Source organism: Aethalodelphis obliquidens, unplaced genomic scaffold (assembly GCF_003676395.1).
Source record: "Aethalodelphis obliquidens isolate GAN/ISIS:26980383/991018 unplaced genomic scaffold, ASM367639v1 scaffold3, whole genome shotgun sequence".
NCBI lineage: Eukaryota > Metazoa > Chordata > Mammalia > Artiodactyla > Delphinidae > Aethalodelphis > Aethalodelphis obliquidens.
Genome location: NW_020837947.1, coordinates 44,973,208 through 44,999,708, shown reverse-complemented (window position 1 = coordinate 44,999,708; position 26,501 = coordinate 44,973,208). Strand labels below are relative to the sequence as shown.

General features: G+C 38.2%; 1 protein-coding gene across 1 annotated transcript in view; it reads right to left on the bottom strand.

Moving 5' to 3' along the window:
- The window catches only part of HS3ST5 (heparan sulfate-glucosamine 3-sulfotransferase 5), a 179,569-nt gene that overhangs the window by 99,712 nt on the left and 53,356 nt on the right, over positions 1–26,501 (bottom strand). The window contains exon 2 of the mRNA XM_027088214.1: positions 8,173–8,285. The gene's annotated coding sequence lies outside the window, so the exon portion shown is untranslated. The remainder of the gene's footprint in view (positions 1–8,172; positions 8,286–26,501) is intronic.

Here is a 26,501-nt window from a genome sequence, read left to right as displayed (position 1 = left end):
AAGGGGATGGAGGTGGGTGAAATAGGTGAAGGGGATTAAGAGGTACAAACCTCCAGTTATAAAATAAATAAGCCATGGGGATGTAATATACTGCATAAGCAATGTGGTCAATAATCTTATAATTTTGGGGACAGATGGTTACTAGACTTATTGTGAAGATCATTACATAATATATGCACATGCCAAATCACTACATAGTAAGCTTGAAATTAATACAACATTGAACATCAACTATATTTCAATAAAAAAAACTTCAAAAGAATATCCACTTAATTTGAAAAACCTGAGATGATTAAACTCTTTTGAGCTGGTTATTAGGATAATGAATTTAAAGCCCCTAGGGCACCTAGCCCAGTACACAGCCCAGCACATTAATAAATGGTACCTATTGTTTTGTTTTCAGAATTTTTATTTTTGACTCATTACCTCCTATCTATTATGGAGGTAACTGGCTTCCGTAATAGTTAAAGAGCATGAGTACAGGAGTCTAAAAGATTTGGGCTTGAATTGTGGTGCTACCATTTACTAGTTTACTAATCTCTTTATTAACCTCTCTGAACTCCAATTGTATAAGGATATATGGGGAAAAAAAAATCTCCTTGCAGGGACATCCTGAAGACTGAGAGATACCTATTTTAAAGTGTCCGGCATAGAGCAGGCCCTCTATGAATGTCAGATAATATAATTCATATGAGTCTCCTCTGAGATGGTACCATCCTACTATGTGTTGAGGAACACATGTGTATGAATATTTTTTAAGTAACGGAGATAGAAACATTTTTCTCTGTTATATTCCAGTACTTTTCAGAAAAACATAATTTAGTATTATAAAAATTATTCTTATAAATAATATTCAGATAGTGACTTACAGTTTACAAAATACTTCTATAACTTAGGACAAGACCCTAAAAATATTCCCCAAATTAGCCATTTGTTGCTATATTATTGAAATCATTATCTTTGCAACCCTTTCTACCATCAAGATGCTTAATAATTAACAATAATGCTAAACTGCAAATATTAGGGAGGCTACTTCAAAAAAGTTAAATGTGTTATTGTCATAGGCCTATAGTTTTAGGAATACTTGACAGCTGAAATTGGCCAGATGAAACCGAACAATTGATGATAGCTTTTCCATATCAGCAGTAATCTTGGAAGCCTCTTCTAGGCAGGTTTTCACAAAAGACACTTACCAAAGTGGTTTCTTAATTTCTCTTTTACTTCTTGAATACTGTTCTAAGTATCAGATAGGTTACTTGTTCTCATTCAGGTTAAAATACAATTTAAAAAAAATCTGGTAGGTGGTTTCTGGAACTTTGCATGTAAACAAAAGAGTAGAAAAAATGTGGGTAATTTTCTTAAATCTAAATGCATTAGGTCATATGCTGAGATTAATGATTTATTGTCTAAACTCAGTAGGAATGCAATTAAATGCTCAGAAATGGAAAGCACCTTACAGTTTTTTAAGACTGAGCTGTTTTTATTATCATAATAACTGAAGCACATGCTTAATAACTCATCAAATACACTGACTTCTCTTCAACATCTACAAGGTCAAAACCAGACATCAGGTACAACTTGAGTGCCATTAATTCCTCTGAAAAACTTTTGAAGAGATTGTTTTAAGAAGTAGCAGGCTGGATTCCACTGAGGCCTGTAGGATGTTTTAGGTCAGGGGTCCCCAAACCCTGGGCCACAGGCCAGTACCGGTCCGTGGCCTGTTAGGAACCGGGCCACACAGCAGGAGGTGAGCAGTGGGCCAGCGAGCAAAGCTTCATCTGTATTTACAGCCGCTCCCCATCTCTCACATTACTGCCTGAGCTCCGCCTTCTGTCAGATCAGCGGTGGCATTAGATTCTCATAGGAGCACGAACCCTACTGTGAACTGCGCATGCGAGGGATCTAGGTTGCGTGCTCCTTATGAGACTCTAATGCCTGATGATCTGAGGTGGAGGAGAGGTGGTGATGCTAGCGCTGGGGAGCGGCTGCAAATACAGACTATCATTAGCAGAGGGGTTTGACTTCACAGAGACCATAATAAATCAACTGCTTGCAGACATATCAAAACCCTATCAGTGAGTGGCAAGTGACAATGAAACTGTATCTGGTGGCAGGCTTTATACTGGCAAATGAGTTGATGTATTTAAATTGTACAGCTGCATCTGGTGGCAGGCTTTAAGTCAGAATCTGACACTTATTTTAGTCCATGTGTGGCCCGCCCATTATTTTATTTATCACTTCCATCCAAGCCTCTTGCCCGCACTGTGTACTTGTCTCAGTCACAGTTTTTGTAAGCCCACAAGCTAACCCTAGCCAAAAAGAGTAAAAAACAAACGTTGCTGGAGAGCTTCTTTGAAAAGGGGGAAAGACCCAATGATGAGACAGCAGAAGACTTTAAGACTGCCAACAAAAAGAAAGCTGCATTTAAAAGAAAATACCAAGAGTCCTACTTAAATTACAGGTTCATTGCAACAGGTGATTCACATTCTCCAAGCCCGCTTTGTATAATATGTGGCAACCGGCTATCCAATGAAGCCATGAAACCTTCAAAACTTTTTCGCCACATGGAGACCAAGCACCCTGCATTAAAAGACAAGACTTTGGAGTTTTTCAAAAGAAAAAAAAGTGAACACAAAGAACAGAAGCAATTATTGAAGGCCACCATTTCATCAAACGTGTCTGTACTGACAGCATCATTCTTAGTGGCTAACTGCATTGCTAAAGCTAAGAAGCCCTTTACTGTTGGTGAAGAGTTGATCCTGCCTGCCGCTAAGGACATTTGTCGTGAACTTATGGGAGAGGATGCTGTTCAAAAGGTGGCACGTGTTCCTCTTTTGGCTAGCACCATAACTAGACGAATTGATGAAATAGCAGAGGATATTGAGGCACAATTGTTAGAGAGGATTAATGAGTCACCATGGTACGTAATCCAGGCCGACGAGTCTACCGATGTTGACAGCAGGGCAACAATGCTTGTTTTTGTGCCATATTTTTTTCAGGAGGATGTGCATGAGGATATGTTATGTGCACTTTTGTTGCCAACCAACACCACAGCTGCAGAACTATTCAAGTCTTTGAATGATTACATATCAGGAAAACTGAATTGGTCATTTTATGTCGGTATATGCGTGGATGGAGCGGCTGCCATGACTGGACAGCTTTCTGGTTTCACTACTCGGGTCAAAGAGGTCGTTTCTGAATGTGAGTCTATGCACTGTGTCATCCATAGAGAAATGCTGGCTAGCTAAAAAATGTCACCTGAACTTAACGACGTTTTGCAGGATGTGATTAAAATTGTCTACCACATTAAAGTACGTGCCCTTAACTCACGTCTGTTTGCGCAGCTCTGTGAGGAGATGGACGCAGAGCACACACATCTTCTCTTATACACAGAAGTGAGATGGCTTTCTAAAGGCAGATCACTGGCCAGAGTTTTTGAGTTACGAGAGCCGCTGCAGAGATTCCTTTTAGAGAAAGTCACCACTGGCAGCACATTTCAGTGACACGGAACGGGTCGCAAAACTTGCTTACTTGTGTTACATATTCAACCTGCTCAACGAACTCCATCTGTCACTTCAGGGGAGAATGACAGCTGTATTCAAGTCAGCAGATAAAGTGGCTGCATTCAAAGCCAAACTGAAATTATGGGGGCGATGAGTGAACATTGGGATTTTTGACATGTTGTAAACATTAGCAAAGATTTTGAAAAAGACTGAGCCAGGGACTTCTTTCTCCTAGCTGGTGCATGATCAACTATTTCAGCTTTCAAAAGAGTCTGAGCATTACTTCCCAACCACAAAAGACTCCCAAACTGGGAAGGAATGGATCCGCGACCCATTTGTGAATAAGCCAGGTGAAGTGACTTTGTGCTAGAAGTGGATCAACTTCTTGAGATCACAAATGACGGTGGCCTTAAAAGTATGTTTGAAACAACTTCAAATCTCCACACATTCTGGATTAAAGTCAAGGCAGATGTGGCACATATATACAATGGAATATTACTCAGCCATGAAAAGAAACGAAATTGAGTTATTTGTAGTGAGGCGGATGGACCTAGAGTCTGTCATACAGAGTGAAGTAAGTCAGAAAGAGAAAAACAAATACCGTATGCTAACACATATATATGGAATCTAAGAAAAAACAAAAGGTCATGAAGAAACTAGAATAAAGACACAGACCTACTAGAGAATGGACTTGAGGATATAGGGAGGGGGAAGGGTAAGCTGGGACAAAGTGAGAGAGTGGCATGGACATATATACACTACCAAACGTAAAATAGATAGCTAGTGGGAAGCAGCCGCATAGCACAGGGAGATCAGCTCGGTGCTTTGTGACCACCTAGAGGTGGGATAGGAAGGGTGGGAGGGAGGGAGATGCAAGAGGGAGGAGATATGGGAACATATGTACATGTATAACTGATTCACTTTGTTATAAAGCAGAAACTAACACACCATTATAAAGCAATTATACTCCAAGAAAGATGTTAAAAAATAAAGTCAAGGCAGAATATCCGGAGATTGCCACAAAAGCACTGAAATGCCTGCTTCCATTTCCAACATCCTATCTTTGTGAAGCAGGGTTTTCTGCAGTTGACAGCAGCCAGAACGAGATTACAGAGTAGACTGGACATAAGCAAAACACTTTGGGTGTCACTATCTCTCATCACCCCCAGATGGGATGATCCAGTTACAAGAAAACAAGGTCAGGGTTCCCACTGATACTGCATTATGGTGAGTTGTATAATTATTTCATTATATATTACAATGTAATAATAATAGAAATAAAGTGCACATTAAATGTAATGCACTTGAATCATCCTGAAATCATCCCCCCGCCACGGCACGGTCCATGGAAAACTTGTCTTCCACGAAACCGGTCCCTGGTGCCAAAAAGGTTGGGGACCACTGTTTTAGGTACTTTGGGAGCTGGGTACATATTTTTGAACCATGTATTTAAGGACAGTATTACTCTTAATCCTCCGAATGAGAAGCTTGCCACACAACCATTCCTTATACAAGGTATCTGGTTCCATATGCAACAGTCCTGATTTCCAATGTTTTTGTCCTGTGTCTAGTCCTTGGTTTAGTGATTATGGCTATTATACCCAACATTGAAGGACATGATAACTGTCACTTGGTAACTGGTAACTGAACAGCATTGGGTCAGCATTGGTACTAGAGCCATCTTTTCTAGATCTGCTCCCAGAGTCCCTACACAGGCACGGTGTTTCTTCATGTTTGGTCTTTGCTTCCTTTCAATGCTTACACCTTCCCCCCATGGCCCACTAGGAATTTCTAACCATTTGGGGATTTTTCCAATGCTTCAGTATTTATATTTACCAGGCCCGTGACTATATGTTTGTAATGTTAATGATAATTTCAAAGCCATCTTACAAATAAAATATTTTGATTCTCCTGACAATGTCATGTGAGATGAGGAAACTGAGGCAGGAAGAGGTTCTATGATGTGTCTGAGTCACTTGTAGTTAGCGTCAAAACGTAGTCCCTGCCTCATAACTCTGACTCGAGCCCTCACTTCACCGCCATAACTACTGCATCATTTGCTTGCCTGATTAGACTTGTGTTGGAAATTCTTTCTCACCAGTTTGTGATTTTTACAATATGTTCATTAAACTCTCTGAATTTTAGCTTCCTTCTTGGTAAAGGGGATATAATAATACCTATTTCATGGAGTTACTTTGAGAATTAGATAAAATGCTGTATGCAGAGTAAAAAACCTAGAATAAGGTAAGTGTTCAAACATGTTAGTTCTTCCACTCCTCTCTCTTGGGTATGCTTCACATAAGGTAGTTCCTCTAGGTCCACAGAGGACTTTTGAAGTTACTCTGTCATTCAGTGGTAGGCCAGGAGAGCAGAGCATATTTAAGTATTAGTAGGGTGACAAAATTCAACTTAATCATGGATTTATCAATCATCTACTATATCCCAACACAGAGCTAAGTGCTACAGCACAAATGAAGTAGCAGTAGCCGAGGAATTTTGGCAGTGAGAAGAACAAGACTGCTGATAATTTCCTAGAAAATAGAGAGATTCCAAGAGGGGCTAGTCTGCCAAGTTTAATAGAGCTCTTTGTAAATTCTCCAAAGTAAGTTCAAATAAAATAAAACAATTTTAAAACTCATAAATTTTATAGTTTACTCTTAAGTAGCACATTCCACCAAACCCCAAAGTGTTATCTTTGTAGACAATGATACTGTGTCCAACCTACATTATTACATGGGGTGAGGGAGGGACCATGGAAGAGCCAGTCTCATAAGGAACCAAGAGACGAGAGGTTAAGAAGTGTGTTAGATATTTCTGCTTTGTTTCATTACTTGAATCACCTAGACTGTAAAACATCCTAGGGTAGGAATAGACATCTTGTATTTTCTTCATCTTTCTCCTTCAGTGCCTGGGACTAGAAATACTTGTTGAGTCAAATTTGGTTTAAACCATAAGAAAAGAGAAGAATAAATTTCATTATTATCAATATGAACTAGTCGCTAGGCACCTGTGTGAGACAGCGTGGGGAGTGAAACAGCTCAGGGTTTAGGATCAGACACTTTGGTTCTCATTCTGTCTCTTCTCTCAATCTTAGGCAGTAACCTGACCGCTCAGGGTCACAGGGTTCCAGTTTTTAGAATGGGAATTATGCCATCTATCTTCTAGTATTATTGAGAAATTAAATGAGATGAACTATTATTGTATATACAGTAACAAAGAAGTAATGATTTTTGAGTGTTTGATATGTATTAGACACTATTCTAAGTGCTTTTTCTTTATTAGCTCACTGAAATTTTACAACTTAAGGAAATGGGTGTATTACTATTATTCCTATTTTGGAGATGAGAAGACAAAGACATAGAAAGTGTTGTGGGTTTTTTTTAGTAAATTTATTTTATTTTTGGCTGCGTTGGATCTTTGTTGCTGCTCACGGGCTTTTCTCTGGTTGTGGTGAGCGGGACCTACTCTTCGTTGCGGTGCATGGGCTTCTCATTGCTGTGGCTTCTCTTGTTGTGAAGCATGGGCTCTAGGCATGTGGGCTTCAGTAGTTGTGGCACACAGGCTTAGTTGCTCTGCGGCATGTGGGATCTTCCCGGGCCAGGGATCAAACCCGTGTCCCCTGCATTGGCAGCCAGATTCATAACCACTGTGCCACCAGGGAAGCCCCATAGAAAGTTTTTTAAAAAACCTTGCCAAGGTCACACAGCTAGTAGTTGGCTGGGCAGCAACTCAAACTCAGGCAGCCTTGCTCTAGAGTCTGTGTTCTTGACCACGCCCCTTTGTTGCCTCGCTCCACCATGGTAGCTCTTTTCAGGCCCATTTCCCCTGGTCCTGGACTCTGATACAAAAATGCAACAGATCCTGCCTCTTCAGAAATAAACAGCTACACTGAGAACACAGGATAGACTCATGAAGAAAGAAACCACCATACATGATAGAAGTTGTCAAATGCCAGAGGAGAGGTATGACTACAAGCCCTACACACATTTGAAAGGAAGGAATGAATTGGAATGGGGAGTCAGCAAGATGTTGTCATGTACATGAAACCTGACTTAGGTCTTGGAGGAAAAACAGAACTAAAACCAGCAGAGAGGATTTGGGAAAGTTATTTCAGATAGTGGGACAGCAAAGACAAAGGCCTTCTGTGCTCAGGAAGCAAGATTCAGTGCCAGTGGGAAATGTTTCTATATGGGAACACTGAGATTACAGAATCATGAGGCAGGTTTTTGTTTTTTCTTTTTTTTGCGGTACGCGGGCCTCTCACTGTTGTGGCCTCTCCCATTGCGGAGCACAGGCTCCAGACGCGCAGGCTCAGCGGCCATGGCTCACGGGCCCAGCCGCTCTGCGGCATGTGGGATCTTTCCCAGACCGGGTCACAAACCCGTGTCCCCTGCATCGGCAGGCGGACTCTCAACCACTGCGCCACCAGGGAAGCCCCAGGAGGCAGTTTAAAGTCATTCTGTAGAATGTTTTAAAAGCACACAGAGGAGAGAGGACCTCCTACTGGAGAGCCGCCCTCCATTTATGAGTGGCTGTGTGCATATGTGCGTGCCTCCAAGTCCCGCCAAGTAGGGCTTTCAAAAGGCTGATGAGACGGCAGGTGTATAACATGAATGGGAAAGCTAGATAATGGATTGCAGGAATACACAGAAGTCTTTGGTACACATACCTACATCCAGACACCTCCAGTTATTCCAGCGATGATTATCTGGTTGGTGGATGCTCCATGGCCTCTCCACATCTACTGCTGTCCTTTTAGCTTGTTCCCTGCTCTGTTAGCACCTGGGGGTAGAGACAGAGGCAAAGTGATCTTCCCATTAGTCTTTTTTTTTTTCTCTCTACTCCTCAGTATCCGTGGTTAAAAATTTGTGTTTGAAGAAGCATATTAGGTATGATCAGAACATTTCTTTCTTTTTTTTTTTAAAGTACTTCCAGTCTTTTTATTAAACAATTTGTTGATGGACAGAGCTCACATTTGAGCCTAACCCTGGAATATGTAATTGCTAATTCCCTTTGATCAGAGACGGACTTGTAAATTGGGGGCTACCCACATGTACTTTCACGTAATGTTCTTGTTTCTGATCTGGTTGCTGAGGATTTTAGGTTGAGAGTGGTTAAAGGTACTCTTTTAAAAAATGCTATATATTGGCCTTTTTACAACCACATGATGATTATTCATCATTCTTACCTTTGCTACTCCTTGAATATATTAAGCAATTGCTGCTTCCTCCTAAGTTGAATATAGATTATTAGGAGACCTGAGTAATTCTCTAGCTGCAGAGTACATGTAAGGGTCTAAAACAAAAAGTGTTGTATTGGAAAGATGAAAAAAGAAATTGATGGGAAAATGAAAAAAAATTTCAACGTAACAGATTTGCAATGCCAAACTCCTTTTTAAAAAGTAATATTTCATTGTCATTTCAGGCTATTATTAAGAACGCGTATGAAGTCTAAATAGATTGTAGGAGCCCAGTCCTAATACATCATTAACACTAATATGTATTTGATAATAGTAGACATAAAGATTATTCAGTCCAGGGCTTCCCTGGTGGCGCAGTGGTTGAGTCCGCCTGCCAATGCAGGGGAAACGGGTTCGTGTCCCGGTCCGGGAAGATCCCACATGCCGCCGAGCGGCTGGGCCCGTGAGCCATGGCCGCTGAGCCTGCGTGTCCGGAGCCTGTGCTCCGCAAGGGGAGAGGCCACAAGAGTGAGAGGCCCACGTACCACAAAAAAAAAAAAAAAAAAAGATTATTCAGTCCAAAATAGCTAGAATGTCCATCTTTCACTTGGGTCCACTGGATGCAAATATATTTGGAGCGCAAAGCTACACACACACACACACACACACACACACACACACACACACACCTCTTTCAAGAAAAGGAAAACCTTTAAAATTTTATATGTACTTGGCTAATAGCCATCTACCAAATCTATTGTATTTCTTCTCTGATTAACATGCTTTCATTCATTATTTCCAGTTCTTCCATTTGAATCCTTGTCAACACTTCCCCTCACCACCCCAATATTGCCCAAATAGTTTTAGAGAAACCAGAGAATGAGTAAAGTTCATTCAGTTATTTCAGGACATGGCACACATCAATAGTATCCACTTATTAGCCAGAAAACTGGCTCCATTGCTCAGAGAACTTCTTGGCATGTTCATACACCTGCTGAGACCTCAGTATAAAATAAAACAAAACAAAGCCTCAACTACTCTTTCTCAATTTGTTTTCATAAATCAGAATTATTTCTAAAGTTCCCAAATAAACAGAAATCATTATAATTATGAATAATTAACATGCTAAACTCAAGAGGGCACTCAACATTCATTACACTGTAGAATTCGTCCCCTAAGGGTAGTACCTTCAATTAGTTCAGTTTTTACAACGGAAGAAAAATATGACAATCAGTAATTGCAGATACTTAGTACAAGGAACAAAACAAGCTCACTTGCCTTTAAATCACACTCTCTCAGCCAGCAGAGGCCCTGCTCTCTTTTAGATTCTTAATATTTGTTCTACTTCCAGAACACAGAAAAGCAATAGATAATAGAAAAACACACTGCCTTCAAAGACGTAAGTAGATGCACTTCAGCTTTATCAGCTATTCTAATAGAGCAGCTTAAAGTAGAAGGTAAGATATCACAATAAATGGTTTTAAAACAGAATCTTTTAAAAGACGTTTTATAAAATATATCAACATATTTATTCACTCAATTTACAAACATTTATTAAGCACTTACAATGTGTCAGGGTAAATGTGCTAAATGATAGTTACATTGTAGTATAGGAACTAGCCAATGTGGAGGAAAGGGAACCCTAGTAAACTGTTGGTGGAATGTAAACTGGTATAGTCATTATGGAAAACAGTATGGAGGTTCCTCAAAAAACTAAAACTAGAACTACCATACGATCCAGCAATTCCATTCCTGGACATATATCTGGAGAAACAAAAACACTAATTCCAAAAGATATATGCACCCTAATGTTTATAGCAGCATTATTTACAGTAGCCAAGATATGAAAGCAACCTAAGTGTCCCATAAGCGGATGAATGGATAAAGAAGGTGTGGTATACATACGCAGACAGGAATATTACTCAACCATAAAAAAGAATGAAAATTTGCCATTTGCAACAACATGGATGGACCTGGAGGGCATTATGCTTGGTGAAATAAGTCAGAGAAAGACATGATATCACTTATACGTGAAATCTAAAAAATAGAACAAATGAATGAATATAACAAAACAGACACAGACTCACAGATATAGAGAATAAACTAATGGTTACTAGTGGGAAGAAGGACAAGATAGGGGTAGGAGATTAAGAGGTACAAATTACGATGTATAAAATAAATAAGATACAAGGATATATATAGCAAAGAGAATATAGCCAATATTTTATAATAACTTTAAATGGAGTATAATCTAAAAAATATTGAATCACTATGTTGTATAACTGAAACTAATATATTATAAATCAACTATAATTTAATAAAAAAATAAAGACTGAAACATAAGAAAAAGCCAATGATTTCTTTAAATACACATTTTTATATACAAATTTGAATATATCAACACATTTGTATATTCTTACAAATATAAAGTTTGAAGTATATTTATAAAATGAAGCTATTCAGTGTTATTCCTCAAATTCAACTGCAATTGAAATCGCAATACATCATTTTAATTAAAAAAATTAAATCACAAAATTATTTAGATTTTCTTCTTCCTCAGAGTCTCCTCTATAAAAATCATAAAAAATTTCAACCAAAATATATCCATTTTCTTTTGCAGTAATAAATGCTATACAATTATTAGGGGTTTTCTTAGGCACTTATAGAACTAAAATATAAGTCAAGTTGAAAATGGTTTAGCAAATAGTAACTACAGTTGTGTATGCAAGTGGACATTTTTGCTCTGGTTCAATATCAAATTGACAACCATGGTCCAAGAAAGGGTTATCTTTTATTAGCGGCCACTTTGGGGAGATACATTTTATCTTCCATTGAAGTAGAGGAAAGAACTCATTAGATATGTGGTACAAGTGGTTTCAGAGTGATAAATCTCAAGTTACCAATTCCACTTTTAATGATTAGTTGCCTGAGTCTTGTATTTAATTAAAATGGTTATATTAAATGCTTATATTTAATTTAAACATAATTAGCTAAACCTCAATGTTACTGCCTCATCCATTTTGAAATTAATTTATAAAATAGCTTAAAAAGTGCTGTAAGATTTTAATATTAAAATAAATCACGATCAGTTTGTATCTTTTGTTTGTTTCAGTTGTGAACCCACAGTGAGCTGTTTATATTAGGTATGACTGCAGGGTCTCTGGCATGGCTAACATGTAGTAGAATCAAATATTGATATGCCTTTGATGCTTCCTTTATACATGTGACATATACTTTAACCTCATAGGCAAAAATAGTCTATAGACAGGATATGATTATTTAAACTTTAAAGGGATCTAAATATAAATTAATTTTGGCCTTAATACATTTAGGAGGAGCCACTGTTTTTAGCAGATGATTCATAACAATCAGTGTAACAAAACTTCCTTTGTGTCAGTCTAATACATTCTGATTTTAACTTCTATTTAAACAGACAACATGATATATATATATATATATATATATATATATGTAACTTAATTAAAAGGTGAAGGTAACACATTTGGCTGGCCTATTAGTAACTAAAATCTGTTCTTCCCAATATTAATATCTTTTCATACCAATATATGCAGAATTTTCTAATATTTCATTAAAACCTGGGCCTTCTACTCTCCAATGAATGCTTATAGTTGGGGTAATCTGTTTCTACCATTCTCTACCATTAGCTCAAACCATCTGCACCCTTCTCCACCCCTGGCCCCGACCCTTTAGGAATTTTAATTCAGAACATAAAATCTGACTCAGCTTACACATCAAGTGAAGCTGTGTAGAATATTTCTCCTCTTTTCACACTAGTGCTATTATGTGGCATTCCAGGATGCCTTCAAGCTATACTGTACCTCAATTACCTCAAATGCCATCTGCTTCTGTTTCTTTCAGTCCTTCTCCCTGGTTCCCTAAACAATGAACAATAGATATTATTACTCAAGAGCTAGACTTAGGCTCATTCTCTGCAAAGAATGTAGGTAACATATACTAATATCCCTCCTGTTTAGATAAGACAATATGAGATTGTGATCAAAGCCAATTATGTATTGATTTATCATTTCAACTATCAACCATTATCTTAACTCCAAACATCCTCAGAAAGTCCAAAGGATTGTAACTGTCTCAAAGTAATCACAACGGAGAGGGACTATTTGAGAACCAGGAAGGTACATCTGCTTTGTTCATCTTGCTCAGGCCTTTAAATACCATCTGTTTTCCATTCTTTTCTGGCTACCATCTTCCCCTAGGCTAAAAGATTTTTAAATGACTGGGGAAAAAAAAAACCTTGAAAAACTAGTTTGAGATTTTAATTCAGCATTTCATCTGCCAGACAGTGAAATGCAGTTAGCCGCAGCAAGTGTTCCTAATAGATAAGGGAATTTGCTTCACATATAATTACATTGAGTCTAACGGTAGACATAGCCAACCATATCATCTTCATACTATTAGAAGTGCTAGTAAGTCTGAAAAGAATCCATTTTGAGGAGGGTCAGAGCTACTTCTATTTTACTTCAAACCAGGGTTATCATGGAATAAAACTGATAGTTCTTTTGGAGGAACAGTTTTTGGCATATAAGAAAAAAGTATTAAAGAGTAAATGAAACTGACTGTTGTGACTGGCAGTTAAGTTCAGGCATTTTGTGCGCTTTTGTGTTTGCTTTGGAATGTTAAACAGGTTGGGTTCTTTTAGAAAGAAAACATTTTATTCAGAACATTTTCCCATGAAAGCCCTCTTTGACTAAGTGTCATTTTTTGATATATTAGTACATGTATGCCCACATTTTATATTCAGAAAAGGCAAGCAATGTTTTAACAACTTTTGACAAGCATGGGGAATTAAACTACCACAGAATCGACTCTCAGTGTAATACTATAGACTCTTATATTTCCTATTTTTGTACTTCTTCATGGCAGGACACAACATTTTAATTATATAAATTTCTGGTTGAAGAAAGAGACATTGAAGATGAGTAATTAGAATAGGAAACTTCAATTCATCAATAAAATACGTTTTAAGCATAGAATTCTGAATTTGTTGAGAAACAGAGCTACAGATATAGCATGCAGTGAAATATAAATAAGTAGCAGGAGATAAGTCAAAGAATTTTCTAGAAAACTAGCCAGGAAATCTCAAGAAATTTAACTGCTTCTTCATTATACTTACAAGTTACCTACTAAATTACAAATTTCAAAACCAAACCATCCCTCATTTTTTGGCAGTGCAGGCTCTGCCTATTGGAATCTCACTTGGATACCCACAGGTACCTCCAGTCAGCAAACTGCTTCCAATCCTGTGTCCCTGACTATGACCCTGCAGGACAGGGTTCTGGCTGCTCTCCAGCTTCATCTGTCTCCACTCCACGCTGCCCTTGCTCACTCATTCACCCAGACCTTCTTCCAATTCCTTGATTACATCAGGTTCTTGCTCCTCTGCCTAGATCACTTGGCTAATTTCTCCTCTTCTTTTCAATCTCAGCTTGGATGTCACTTCCCTCAGGAAGATCTCTCTGACAGTCCTCTCTCTAGGTGTCCTTTCTCTAGAGCCTGTAGAACCCTGTTCTCTCCAATCCAATTCCCTGTCATATAGTGATGCCATTGTCTCTTTATTTGCAGACTGTAAGCTCCATGAAGGCTAAGACCATGTCTATCTTATTTACTGTTAAATATCTACTTCTTAGACAGGTGCTTGGAATATTCTCGATGCTCTCGAACACTCTGTTAAGCAGGTTAGTGAATCATTTGAGTGAAAATTTCATATATAACCAATGACTTTTTTTCCTTTTGGTGACAATACAAACTATTAAATATAACCACTTTTACCAAATATATTAACTTATTTGAGTCGGCAGTGTTAATGTTATTGCTCCCATTTGATTATTTGATTTAGCTGGAAGAAGTTTCACATTTTAGTTCAAGAGCTTTCTCATACCACCTTTCTCTATAAAGAAAGTGCAACGTGGATAATAGCCACTGAAATGCCATTCTTGGATTTGAGTTTAAGATACAGACTTCAAATGGTAAAACGAGGGTAGATTGAAAAGGGGGAGAAAATATTTATGGAGATTAATGTATAATATCTGAAAGAGCTGAAGGTCTTGCTTTACTATCTCTCTGTTAGTATAATCTGATAACGTTTAGGGAGATGTTACAACTGGAAAAAAAAAAAAAAAAGAAAATTTGAGATCAATACCCATTAGTGAGTAGGGAAGTGGAGTTGGAGAAGAGGGCATCTTATGAATATTGTTATCAGATAACCAAGAGCTGTAATAATCTATATACTCTTTTTTCTTATTAGTTATCTATTTTATACATATTAGTTTACACATGTCAATCCCAATCAATCAATTCATCACACCACAACCCCCACCCCCCGCCGCTTTCTCCCCTTGGTGTCCATACGTTTGTTCTCTACATCTATGTCTATATTTCTGCCCTGCAAACCGATTCATCTGTACCATTTTCTAGGTTCCACATATATGCGTTAATATACGATATTTGTTTTTCTCTTTCTGGCTTACTTCACTCTGAATGACAGTCTCTAGATCCATCCACATCTCTACAAATGACCCAATTTCATTCCTTTTTATGGCTGAGTTATATTCCATTGTATATATGTGCCATATCTTCTTTATCAATTCGTCTGTCGATGGGCATTTAGGTTGCTTCCATGACCTGGCTATTATAAATAGTGCTGCAATGAACATTGGGGTGCATGTGTCTTTTTGAATTATGGTTTTCTCTGGGAATATGCCCAGAAATTGCTGGGTCACATGGTAATTCTATTCTTAGTTCTTTAAGGAACCTCCGTACTGTTCTCCATAGTGGCTGTATCAATTTACATTCCCACCAACAGTGCAAGAGGGTTTTCTTTTCTCCAAACCCTCTCCACCATTTGCTGTTTGTAGATTTTCTGATGATGCCCACTCTAACTGAGGTGAGGTGATACCTCACTGTAGTTTTGATTTGCATTTCTCTAATAATTAGTGATGCTGAGCAGCTTTTCATGTGCTTCTTGGCCACCTGTATGTCTTCTTTGGAGAAATGTCTATTCAGGTCTTCTGCCCATTTTTGGACTGAGTTGTTTGTTTTTTTAATATTGAGCTGCATGTGCTGTTTATATATTTTGGAAATTAATCCTTTGTCCGATGATTCATTTGCAAATATTTTCTCCCACTTGGAGGGTTGTCTTTTGATCTTGTTTATGGTTTCCTTTGCTGTACAAAAGCTTTTAAGTTTCATTAGGTCCCATTTGTTTATTTTTGTTTTTATTTCCAATACTCTAGGAGGTGGATCAAAAAAGATCTTGCTGTGATTTATGTCAAAGAGTGTTCTTCCTATGTTTTCCTCTAAGAGTTTTATAGTGCCCAGTCTTACATTTAGGTCTCTAATCCATTTTGAGTCTATTTTTCTGTATGGTGTTAGGGAGTGTTCTAATTTCATTCTTTTAAATGTAGCTGTCCAGCTTTCCCAGCACCACTTATTGAAGAAACTGTATTTTCTCCATTGTATATCCTTGCCTGCTTTGTCATAGATTAGTTGACTATAGGTACGTGGGTTTAACTCTGGGCTTTCTCTCTTGTTCCATTGATCTATGTTTATGTTTTTGTGCCAGTACCATATTGTCTTCATTACTGTAGCTTTGTAGTATAGTCTGAAGTCAGGGAGTCTGATTCCTCCAGCTCCTTTTTTTCCCCTCAAGACTGCTTTGGCTATTTGGGGTCTTTTGTGTCTCCATACAAATTTTAAGTTTTTTTGTTCTAGTTCCGTAAAAAATGCCATTGGTAATTTGATAGGGATTGCATTGAATCTGTAGATTGCTTTGGGTAGTAGAGTCATTTTCAAAATATTGATTCTTCCAATCCAAGAACATGGTATATCTCTCCATCTGTTGGTATCATCTTTAATTATCTTACATCAGTGTCTTATAGTTTTCTGCATACAGGTCTTTTGCCTACCCAGGTAGGTTTATTCCTAGGTATTTTATTCTTTTTGTTGCAATGGTAAGTGGAAGTGTTTCCTTAATTTCTCTCTCAGATTTTTCATCATTAGTATAGAGGAATGCAAGAGATTTCTGTGCATTAACTTTGTATCCTGCAACTTTACCAAATTCATTGATTAGCTCTAGTAGTTTTCTGTTGGCATCTTTAGGATTCTCTATGTATAGTATCATGTCATCTGAAAACAGTGACAGTTTTACTTCTTCTTTTCCAATTTGGATTCCTTTTATTTCTTTTTCTTCTCTGACTGCCATGGCTAGGACTTCCAAAACTATGTTGAATAATAGTGGTGAGAGTGGACATCCTTGTCTTGTTCCTGATCTTAGAGGAAATGCTTTCAGGTTTTCAGCATTGAAATGATGTTGCTGTGGATTTGTCATATATGGCCTTTATTATGTTGAAGTAGGTTCCCTCTATGCCCACTTTCTGGAGAGTTTTTATCATAAATGGGTGTTGAATTTTGTCAAAAGCTTTTTCTGCATCTATTGAGATGATCATATGGTTTTTATTCTTCAATTTGTTAATATGGTGTATCACATTTGTGTATATTGAAGAGACCTTGCATCTCTGGGATAAATCCCACTTGATCATGGTGTATGATCCTTTTAATGTGTTGTTGGATTCTGTTAGCTAGTATGTTGTTGAGGATTTTTGCATCTATATTCATCAGTGAAATTGGTCTGTAATTTTCTTTTTTTGTAGTATCTTTGTCTGGTTTTGATATCAGGGTCATGGTGGCCTCACAGAATGAGTTTGGGAGTGCTCCTTCCTCCACAATTTTTTGGAAGAGTTTGAGAAGGATGGGTGTTAGCTCTTCTCTAAATGTTTGATAGAATTCACCAGATTCACCCATCTGGTCCTGGAGTTTTGTGTGTTGGAAGATTTTTAATCATAGTTTCAATTTCATTACTTGTGACTGGTCTGTTCATAGTTTGTATTTCTTCCTGGTTCAGTCTTGGAAGGTTATACCTTACTAAGAATTTGTCCATTTCTTCCAGGTTGTCCATTTTATTGGCATAGAGTTGCTTGTAGTAGTCTCTTAGGATGCTTTGTATTTCTGCAGTGTCTGTTGTAACTTCTCCTTTTTCATTTCTAATTTTATTGATTGGAGTCTTCTCCCTCTTTTTCTGGATGAGTCTGGCTAATGGTTTATCAATTTTGTTTATCTTCTCAAAGAACCAGCTTTTAGTTTTTTTGATGTTTGCTATTGTTTTCTTTGTTTCTATTTCATTTATTTCTGCTTTGATCTTTATGATTTCTTTCCTCTGCTAACTTTGGGTTTTGTTTGTTGTGCTTTCTCTAGTTCCTTTAGGTGTAAGGTTAGATTGTTTATTTGAGATTTTTCTTGTTTCTTGAGGTAGGCTTGTATAGCTGTAAACTTCCCTCTTAGAACTGCTTTTGCTGCATCCCATAGGTTTTGGATAATTGTGTTTTCATTGTTATTTGTCTCTAGGTATTTTTTGATTTCCTCTTTGATTTCTTCAGTGATCTCTTGGTTATTTATTAATGTATTGTTTAGCCTCCATGTGTTTGTGTTTTTTACTTTTTTTTTCCTGTAATTCATTTCTAATCTCATAGCATTTTGGTGAGAAAAGATGCTTGATATGATTTCAATTTTCTTAAATTTACTGAGGCTTGATTTGTGACCCAGGATGTGATCTATCCTGGAGAATGTTCCATGCACACTTGAGAAGAAAGTGTAATCTGCTGTTTTTGGATGGAATATCCTATAAATATCAATTAAATCTATCGGGTCTATTGTGTCATTTAAAGCTTCTGTTTCCTATTTATTTCCATTTTGTATGATCTGTCCATTGGTGTAAGTGAGGTGTTAAAGTCCCCCACTATTATTGTGTTACTGTCGATTTCCTGTTTTATAGCTGTTAGCAGTTGCCTTACGTATTGAGGTGCTCCTATGTTGGGTGCATAAATATTTATAATTGTTATATCTTCTTCTTGGATTGATCCCTTGATCATTATGTAGTGTTCTTCCTTGGCTCTTGTAACATTCTTTATTTTAAAGTCTATTTTATCTGATATGAGTATTGCTACTGCAGCTTTCTTTTGATTACCATTTGCATGGAATATCTTTTTCCATCCCCTCACTTTCAGTCTGTATGTGTCCCTAGGTTTGAAGTGGGTCTCTTATAGACAGCATATATATGGGTCTTGTTTTTGTATCCATTCAGCAAGCCTGTGTCTTTTGGTTGGAGCATGTAATCCATTCACATTTAAGGTAATTATCAATATGTATGTTCCTATTACCATTTACTTAATTTTTTGGGTTTGTTTTTGTAGGTCCTTTTCTTCTCTTATGTTTCCCACTTAGAGAAGTTCCTTTAGCATTTGTTGTAGAGCTGGTTTGGTGGTGCTGAATTCTCTTAGCTTTTGCTTGTCTGTAAAGCTTTTGATTTCCCATGAAATCTGAATGAGATCCTTGCTGGGTAGAGTAATCTTGGTTGTAGGTCCTTCCCTTTCATCACTTTAATTATATCATGCCAATCCTTTCTGGCTTGTAGAGTTTCTACTGAGAAATCAGCTGTTAACCTTATGGGAGTTCCCTTGTATGCTATTTGTCATTTTTCCCTTGTTGCTTTCAATAATTTTTCTTTGCCTTTAATTTTTGCCAATTTGATTACCATGTGTCTCGGCATGTCTCTCCTTGGGTTTATCCTGTATGGGACTTGCTGCGCTTCCTGGACTTGGGTGGCTATTTCCTTTCCCATGTTAGGGAAGTTTTCAACTATCGTCTCTTCAAATATTTTCTCGGGTCCTTTCTCTCTCTCTTCTCCTTCTGGGACCCCTATAATGCGAATGTCACTGCATTTAATGTTGTCCCAGAGGTCTCTTAGGCTGTCTTCATTTCTTTTCATTCTTTTTTCTTTATTCTGTTCCACAGCAGTGAATTCCACCATTCTGTCTTCCTCATCACTTATCCGTTCTTCTGCCTCAGTTATTCTGCTATTGATTCCTTCTTGTATAGCTTTCATTTCAGTTACTGTATTGTTCATCACTGTTTGTTTGTTCTTTAATTCTTCTAGGTCTTTGTTAAACATTTCTTGCATCTTCCTGATCTTTGCCTCCATTTTTTTCTGAGGTCCTGGATCATCCTCACTATCATTATTCTGAATTCTTTTTCTGGAAAGTTGCCTATCTCCATTTCGATTAGTTGTTTTTCTGGGGTTTTATCTTGTTCCTTCATCTGGTACAGAGTCCTCTGCCTTTTCATCTTGTCTATCTTTCTGTGAGTGTGGTTTTTCTTCCACAGGCTGCAGGATTGTAATCCTTCTTGCTTCTGCTGTCTGCCCTGTCGTGGATGAGGCTATCTAAGAGGCTTGTGTAAGATTCCTGATGGGAGGGTATGGTGGTAGGTTGAGCTGGCTGTTGCTCTGGTGGGCAGAGCTCAGTAAAACTTTAATCTGCTTGACTGCTGATGGGTGGGGCTGGGTTCCCGCCTTGTTGGTTGTTTGGCCTGCGGCGACCTAACACTGGAGCCTACCTGGGCTCTTTGGTGGGGCTAATGGTGGACTCTGGGAGGGCTCACACCAAGGAGTACTTCCCAGAACTTCTGCTGCCAGTGTCCTTGTCCCTTGGTGAGCCACAGCTGCCCCCCGCCTCCGCAGGAGAAACTCCAACACCAGCAGGTAGGTCTGGTTCAGTCTCCCCTGGTGTCACTGCTCCTTCCCCTGGGTCCTGATGTGCACACTACTTTGTGTGTGCCCTCCAAGAGTGAAGTCTCTGTTTCCCCCAGTCCTGCCGAAGTCCTGCAATCAAATCCCACTAGCCTTCAAAGTCTGATTCTCCAGAAATTCCTCCTCCCTTTGCCAGGCCCTCAGGTTGGGAAGCCTGACGTGTGGCTCAGAACCTTCACTCCAGTGGGTGGACTTCTGTGGTATAAGTGTTCGTCAGTTTGTGAGTCACTCACCCAGCAGTTACGGGATTTGATTTTGCTGTGATAGCGTCCCTCCTACGGTGTCATTGTGGCTTCTCCTTTGTCTTTGCATGTGGGGTAGTGTTTTGGTGAGTTCCAGTGTCTTTCTGTTGATGATTGTTCAGCAGGTAGTTGTGATTCTGGTGTTCTTGAAAGAGGGAGTGAGAGCATGTCCTTCTACTCTGCCATCTTGAACCAATCTGCCCAATCTATATAGTCTTGAAAGACCTTAAATTTAATGAAGCAGCTGTGGATAACTAAATTATGATTATGACAAGTTCAGGGAATTGGTTCAGAGTTCCTTGCATCCGATATGCAAACAAGTAATCAAAGTGGAATTATATTAGCTCACCTCCTCAGACCACTTCTGAAATACAGGGGCCATTTATTAAGAATACTCAAAACAACAGCATGACATAACTGCTTCCATATTTCACAAATGCCTTTGGCTAAGGGGGAGGGTGGGTGAAGTTGGGCTGGGGAGGGTGGGTATGAGGGGGAGGACACAGAAGGAAGCGAAGGAGCTACCTGGAAAGAGATCAGTGTAGCTCTTCTTTTAAAAATTGCCATAGCAGCACTCTCCTTAAGTCAAGATTAAAAATGTGATGAGCTTATGGAATGTTATCATCCACAGCAAAAGTAATATAAAAATAATTTTTATTCCCACATAAATTACTTAACACAGCAGCCACTGGTTTTATAGACTAATCCTGGAACTGATGGTCCATTATGTATAAGAGATTCTTTCTCTGTATTTTCTTAGTCTTAGGCTTTCAGTATTTCTTCATCTCTTTAGTAAACTCTTATTCTTAGAAATATATTGAAATAGTTCACCAGAAACACACATAGAGTTTCTACTGGCTCTCTTCTGGGCTTCCTGGTGGCTGAAAATAATCTCAAAAACAATAATAATGATGAATAAATTAAAACACGGTGTATATAGTCCCCATCAAACAAATACATTTGTTTTACTGAACTGTATTTTCATCTCAAAGACTGTTCACCCCATCATCACCTCATTCCAAAATGCTTCTTTATAGCAATTCTCATTTCAAAAGGGTGCTTCAAATTGATTCTGAGGAATTTCAGTTCTTCACACTGTTTTCTGGCTCTATGCTTTTTTTTTTTAAATCAGATCAGCAGAAACAATGTGAAAATACCTGCCACAGTAATTTCAAATGTTTACCATCTACCAAATTATACATAAATGATCTATGGCTGCAATGCGGTCCTTGAGTGAAGAACTTTTTCAGGAAAGACAAACAAATGTTGTTGAAAATATAAATGGATATGTTGCAAGAAGAAGACACTTGTAGCATTTGCGGAAACTTAGAGCTTTTGTTTTTATTTTTAATCAGAACCGAGAGAACATTTCTGAAAGAACTAGTCTTGCTTTCCACAAGAGTTTTGCATTCACAGAGTGTTATATATACACACTCGCCTCCTCCTCATAGGGGTAGACATCACTCAACTAAATGCTACAGGGCTGCAACTGGCAACGCGGTCCGATAGGCAGCAAAGCATTTACTGGATGGACACGCAGGGTAAAGTGATAAAACATCTACGCCACCCCCCCAAAACAAAGAAAGGTATAATTGTTGAACATGTATAGGTTTTTAAAAAAGCACAGAGAAAGGCTCTGGGCTATAAATCTATTTGTATGTCCTACATACCAATTCTGTTCTGTGGTCTTAACATACATGCTAGTCACTCTTAGGGACTGCTGTGCTCCACGAGGATTCTATTGTGCATCCAGAGCTGAGAATCCTGCTCGAAAGCCTCTTCTGCTCTGTGAATTAGTGACAAACTCCCTTCCCATTTCTTGTTTCAGTCACCTGTGCACATCTGCATTTCCCTCACAACCAAGGAGGCCTTTCACCAGGGCTTGAAAGTTTTGGTATATTTTCCTACTCCATTCCCCATTCTGTCCTCAGAACTGGAATGTAGTTTGAATGTGAAGTATTACAGATTTTAACATTCAGATTCAAGGAAGTAAGTATGTATCAAAATAATGTTTAAATTTATCATCTAAAAGAATAACACTTGAAGTAAGCCTTTTGCATGGGTTTGCAATTTTATAGGAAATAAAATGGTATAAAAAGAAATGGAAAAACGTATCCTTTTATTTTTTTAAGTTCAGTGTATTTCAGACTTAAGCCTATGGGAACATAATGACACAGTATTATAAACACTCCAATATTTCTAAAGGTTTGACATTTTTTTTTTTAAGGTTTGACATTTTTAAAGAGTGTGTATAATATTCAGGTGGGGCTCAAATGGATCAAACCACCCCGGCTGCTGTTTTGTAAAGCAGCATGTTCTATGGTAGCGCAGCTAAGGGCAGCAATATCCAACCCTCAAAAGGCAATAAAGACCACTCTTAAATGTACCTTATTTCTAAACTATGGTGGCATATTATAGCACTCTTTGTCAGCACTTTATTGGTTTCACAAGAATAAAAACAAACACTGAGGTCTTTACTCTGAAATTCATTTCTAGAATTTATTTTACTAACAAAGGCCTTATTCCTGTGAGAGGTGTTCTAGTTATAAAAGAAGAATCTCTCTTGGTAAAGCTTATTTGCTGTTTGAAAGGCTGTATTTATTTGACATTCTTAATTTATAAATATGCTTTAAAAGCAACAGACTCTGTAAAATCATGCTTTTCCATGATCCATATGATAAACCAAAAGAAGGAAATTTACTGAAATAAGAATAGTTTTCTGTATCTGGGCAAAACTGATGCATTTATGCATTTATATGGGAAGAAAAAAGAAACCCTAAACTTTGTTTAAACATGAAAAAAATTGGAATAAGTCCAATTTGCATTCAGCATTGTTCTAGAGGTTATTTACCACAATTGCATATTCATTGAAGTTTTGCCAAAACATTTACTCTTACTTTTTCCTTTCTTTTATTTAAGCATACAACAATAGGCAGCTGATATCAGTGCTTCTCTTAGCTGTTTTGATTTTGTATTGTATATACATGAACTCAGGTTGCCTCAAAATAATAAAAGAAAATAAGGTATATTTCCAAAGCAACAAAAGAACAGCCTATTTTGCTACACTGTTACTGCAGAATTGTGTCTAGAAGAATGTATGTTTAGATGTGAAAAATGGTTTATGAATCATAACAAAATCCATTTACTGATCAGCCCTGCCTATGGGTGACAAAAGGATGACAAACACAACAAAGAACATGGTAAATGGCCACCAAACCAAACAAAATCTACTCTGCAATTATCTATTCAGCAAGAGTCCACTCATTTTGGCTGCCTTCTGAATCAAGAGGGAAAGATGAATGGTGGCTGGAAAAGAGAGAACACCCCTCGTCCCCATCCTCCAACACTAGGAGGTTAACAGACTCCTATACAGACATCCACAAATGCTAAGAAAGGGAACTGGCGACAGGAAGAGGCCCCTTTTAGAAAGGTATCGTTGTGAAGCTTTAATTTCCCAACTTGTTTTAAGATGTTTTCCGTTTTTCAGGCTGAAATTTTTCAGAGACAGGATTCAGGAAAGCCAATTAAACATTATAGGACAATGGATAGATCAAGGTATAATTCTCTTTAGGGTAAGAAAGCTGTCTTTATATAAAGCCTGTCTCACTAGAGGGGAGAGATGAGAGAAGAAAGGCTCTTAGAGAATAAGAGTAATGAGTAGCTTTTTATAAAATGTCATGTCAAACAGGAGTCCTTCATGCATTTTTGAAAAAGAAATGAGCAATATTTACCATATATGTGACAAGCTATTTGACAGCATCCATTTTGTTTCTTTTTACTTATATTTAGCCATTCACGGGGACTGTGTGAGTTGCCCAGAACAAAACCTTTTTGGACATGAGACATGGTTGGGGACTCAGGAGGCTGCCAACCCCAGGTTTTTGTCATTAGACTCCTAAATTCTCTCTAGAATGTAAGCTCTCTGAAGGTAGATTTTGTTCTGTTTTGTTTCTGTTTTGCTAGCTGCTTTATCTCTAGCACCCATAATCAGGCCTGGCAGTAAGTATGCAATAAATATTTGGGGTATGAACAAATGAATGTAGGCTAGCTCAGACCCCAAGTTCTCTGACTTTGGCTACTATAGGGAGTTACCAATTCACTGAGATGTTAGCATGTGTCACACATGGTGCCAAATACTAATGTTGACCTTAAACAAACAGGCTGCAGCAAAGATGGTTTTATTCAGGATCAGCAGAAAACTGCAATTCAGGGTCTGCAACCATTGCGAGCCATGTGCAAGTCCCCCCACCCACTTCCAGGAAGGGGAGGAAAACTTTTATAAAGGAGAAAAGGAAGTTGGGAGGGCTACAGGAAATAAAGAGTCCATGGCTTTTCATTGGCTGAGTCCTTGCCAGGAAAGAGAGGAGTCTTCCTTCTTCCTGCTGGCTCTGCTATTGTTTCAGGGCGTGAGAGCTCCCCATTCTCATTGCCCAACTCTATTTAATTGAGGTTTCTGTTTATTAATTTTTTACACTAATCGTTTAATTCTCACAAAGGCTACGTGATAAAAGCACTATCATCTCCATTCTAGAATTAGTTGTGAAGTACCAGAATTAAAATGAGGTACTTAAGTAACTTAAACTCTTGCAACATGTAGAAGATAGAGAAAAAAGTCACCTTAGTTTAAGTCCAAAGCTTAAACTCTTCCTTACTGTGCTAAATCCTGGCTCAGTCCTGCTTAGCCGATGACTCTGATCCACCCATAGTCTCAGTCTTGTCTTTATTCTGATCCCTAGTCTTATCTAAACTCTGCTCTAACTCTGATCTTGGGATTTGTACTGCACCTGATACAAACTTCTCTTCAACACTCCAATGTCTCCAGTTCATCTGTGTGGGGCTGTCTTAGTCAGTTTTGGCTGCCATAACAAAATGCCATAGATTGTTGGCTTTAACAACAGAAATTTATTTTCTCACAGTTCTGGGTGCTACAAGTCTGAGATCATGGTGCTAGCACAATCATGTTCTGGTGAGACCTCTTCCTGGCTTGCAGATGGCTGTCTTCTCACTGTGTGCTCACATGGCCTTTTCTGGGTATGTGCACCTGGGGAGAGATCGCTCTCTCTTTCTCTTCTTATAAAACCACCAATACTATTGGATTAGGAGCCCACCCTTATGACCTCATTTAACCTTATCAACTCCTAAAAGCCTTATCCCCAAACACAGTCACACTGGGCACTAGGGTTTCAAAATATGAATTATAGGGGAACACAATTCAGTCCGTAGCAGGTATCCTTCTGAACTAAATAATCTGGGACAGTAACAACCAAGCATATCCTATTTTTCTGCATTTAATCACATGATTCACTGTCACACTTGCGGAAATAACTTTTTTGTCATCTTTTGGGTTCTTGTAATGTTTTGGCCTCAGTAATTTAGAGATTAAATATTCAAATCTTAGGCAAATGTGTACTGGATTTGAAGAACTGTTAAAACTCAAGTCATTTGCTGATGCAATCATCCAACAGTGATCTCTTGGGAATTCCTCGATTTTTTCCAGAGTCTTCATTCTGGCCATCCCATGATCAGAGTTAGTATTATAGAGGAAAACACAGATTCGGGGGTCATATACCTGAGTGCTAAGCCTCTTTCTATGTGTATGACCTGGAGAACATGGTGCACTTCACAAAACATACATTAAAAAATTATTGTTGTTCAAAGTCTACCAAACCAAAGATACCTCTTGATTACCCAAGGGAAATTTTATAAGTATTATGTGGCCTAATATAGTTTCCAGTGGTCATCACATCTGTGTGCTGCTTTCTTTTCCCTATATGTAATTTTGAGAATCCCTGTTCTGAGTGGACAATGACCAGAGGGTCAATACAACTCTTAATTATTCCTTGAGATATTGTAAGTATTTCTTGGAACTTTCCAGTTGGATCTTAGGATCAGAAATCATA